Raw genomic sequence first — 3,197 nt, 5'->3', positions numbered from 1 at the left:
TTGGCTTACTATTTGCTTAATAAATTTGTTTTAAAAGGAATCTTTTTCTTTTGGTATGGCCTCTATCAATGGAAAATTATTATTATTCACCACAAGTAAAAGATAGTATGAAAATAAACCGGGCATGCTACTGCACACCTTTAATCCCAGCACACAGGAAGCTGAGGCAGGGGGAGGTCTATGATTTCCTGGTTAGCTAATGCTGCATTGAGACATGACTCAAACGAAACCAAGAATATGAAAATAAACACAGCGTGGACGATGAAGTCCTAAGGAGGCAGTGTTGCTTACTGGAGACATTGACCTCAGATTCTGCTCCTAGTTAAAAGAAAAGAGGTGGCACGTGCCTGAAATCCCAGCACATTGGAGGCAGAGGCAGGAGGGTCCCAAGTTCAAGGCCAACCTGGGCTACTTAGTCTCAAAGGAAAGGAAGGATGAGAGGGGGTGGGGAGGACGGAAGGGAGGGGCTCTGACTCTGAGTCATGAGCTGGGGAACAGTTGTTTCTCATTCGCCATCAGCAAACAGGACTGAGCTTTGGGTTCTAGTATGAGGAGAGAACAGTTCACCAGGGAGACAGAAGGGACAGGGTTTAGAGCCTATCCATCTACATTGTAGGAACCCAGGAGAGGCATCACAGTGTAGAAGGCAAACCCAGGCAGGGCTCCTCCTCTTGGATCCTGACCTGACCCTGCCGGACCCTGGAACCATCCGCTTGGAGACTTCAGAAAAGTGGTTTCTGTGGGTTTTTGTTGTTGTTTTGGTTTTGTTTTTGTTTTTTTTTTTTGTCTCATACTCTAACTGAACAATAAGGGAGTTCAGAGCTGGACAGGTGCTTTATTGGGAGTGTCCAGTTGTGAAGCGGGCGGGGAAGGTTCTGTAAGTGAAGGATGGAAGGATGGGTGGACGGAGATGTTAGTAACCTGGCCCTTTCGGGCTCTCTACTGTCTGGCTCCCACTCTGTGAGTGATGTTGCTCTGCAAGCATTTTTAGCAGGATGTGCAGCTGCCCAGATGCAGGCCTAAGGCAACTGGCATCATACAGTTCTTTCCTCTCCGTGGAGACTTTTCCTCCTGGAAGCTCAAGAACAGTAATGAGCAATGGTGGAAAGAGGGGACCCCTTCCTGGAGCTGCCAGTCCACGGTGCTGCGCCCCGAGTTATCCCCAGGCTGAGGCGGGTCTTTCATTGCCTGCAGATGTTTTCTCACCCACCCCCGCTTCAGTGAGTAACCCTAATAATCTAGAGGTTCACGCTGGACTTGGGGGGTAGTTTGTTTATTTGGTCTGGATTCTGCATACTGTCTGAGGGGAAGAGACTCTTGCCCACATCTCTGCAGGAAAAGCATGTGACAGAGGGAGGAGGCCAGCTGATCAATGGATTAAATCCAGCAGACCTGAAACCAGTCACGCTCCAGGGTCCGCAGCTCCAGCTAGCCAGGCTAGTCGCCAGGCTGGCCCGAGGGGTTAGGTCTAGTTTGAGCAGTATAATAAAATTCCTTAGCCGGGCGGTGGTGGCGCACGCCTTTAATCCCAGCACTTGGGAGGCAGAGGCAGGCGGATCTCTGTGAGTTCGAGACCAGCCTGGTCTACAAGAGCTAGTTCCAGGACAGGCTCCAAAACCACAGAGAAGGGGGCTGGAGAGATGGCTCAGCGGTTAAGAGCATTGCCTGCTCTTCCAAAGGTCCTGAGTTCAATTCCCAGCAACCACATGGTGGCTCACAACCATCTGGAATGAGGTCTGGTGCCCTCTTCTGGCCTGCAGACATACACACACAGAACATTGTATACATAATAAATAAATAAATAATCTTTAAAAAAAAAAAAAAAACAAAACCACAGAGAAACCCTGTCTCGAAAAACAAAAACAACAACAACAAAAAAAATTCCTTCTCAAATGAGAAAAAAAAACATGAATTGGAAGAATTTCTCTTTGAAGAGGAGAGAGGAGTTGTTAGAGTTTTCTTTATCTTCATCATACTGAGCGTAGATTTACTAAATAAAAGTGAGAAGGAACTCCCAAGAGTGGGAAAGGTTCCAGGGGAAGAATACCAGTTTGGTATTTTTTTAAATTAATTTCTTTTTTAGATTTATCTATCTTATGTTGTGTATGAGAGCTTTGCCTGTATTTATGAATTCGCACCACATGCGTGCCTACAGATGGTGTGAGCCACGTGTGGGTACTGAGAACTAAACATGACTTCTCTGCAAGAACAGAGAGTGCTCCTACCTGCGGGGCTATCTCTCTAGCCCTTATCTGTTTTTTAAGACAAAGTCCTACTATGTAGCCCAGGCTGGCCCTTAACTACCAATCCTCCTGCCTCACTCCCCCAAATGTTGGAATTACAGGCACGCATGTGACTTGTGGAGGCCAGAAGTTAATGTAAACTATTTTCCTAGACTACACACACACGCACACACACACACACACACCACATATGTGAAGATCACAGTACAGCCTGAAGGAGATGGTTATCTCTTTCTACCTTGTAAGTCCTTGGAATTGAACTCCAGTGTATCAGGACTGTCAGCAGGTTCCTCTAGCCACTGATCCATCTCACTGGCCCTCTCCACTTTATTTTTTTAAGTTTTATTTTATGTGTATGGGTGTTCTACCTGCATGCACGACTGTGTACTACCTGTGTGCAGTTCCCAAGGAGGCCAGAAGAGGGCATCAAATCCCCGAGGACAGTGATCCTCTGTGTAGGTGCTGGGAATTGAACCTGGGTCCTCTGGAAGAGCGCTCAGTGCTCTCAATCTCTGAGCGTCATCATCACTCTCGTCTAACCTTTGGTTCTTGGCTGAGCTCACACTCTTCTGCCACCTCACTCGCTGAGCCGTCTCTTCAGCCTGGCATTAGATGTGTTGATCTCAGCTTGAGACCTTCTCTTCCCTCAGCTTTTGTGACCCTATGGTGTATGCTCCTCCCTCTACCCCCTCTTCTGTCTGCTTTCTTAGAGATTCATCTTGAATAGCCCCTCCCTGTCTTCGCACAGATTCCAACTTCAGCTGCTCTTGCCTGAATGATCCCGGAGTTCCTGCCTCCAGCTGCAGCAGATAGAGCCCCTCTAAATCTGTCCTCCCATTATTCTGCAGGAACAACAGCACTGTTTGTAATGGGCTTCATGGCTGCCCAAAAGAAAGGCTCCACTTCCGAGAATCCATTGCAGCTAAGAACAGTTATGCAACTGTGCTAGACTCC

This window comes from Chionomys nivalis, chromosome 8, assembly GCF_950005125.1.
Source record: "Chionomys nivalis chromosome 8, mChiNiv1.1, whole genome shotgun sequence".
Taxonomy (NCBI): domain Eukaryota; kingdom Metazoa; phylum Chordata; class Mammalia; order Rodentia; family Cricetidae; genus Chionomys; species Chionomys nivalis.
This window is presented reverse-complemented; position numbering follows the sequence as displayed.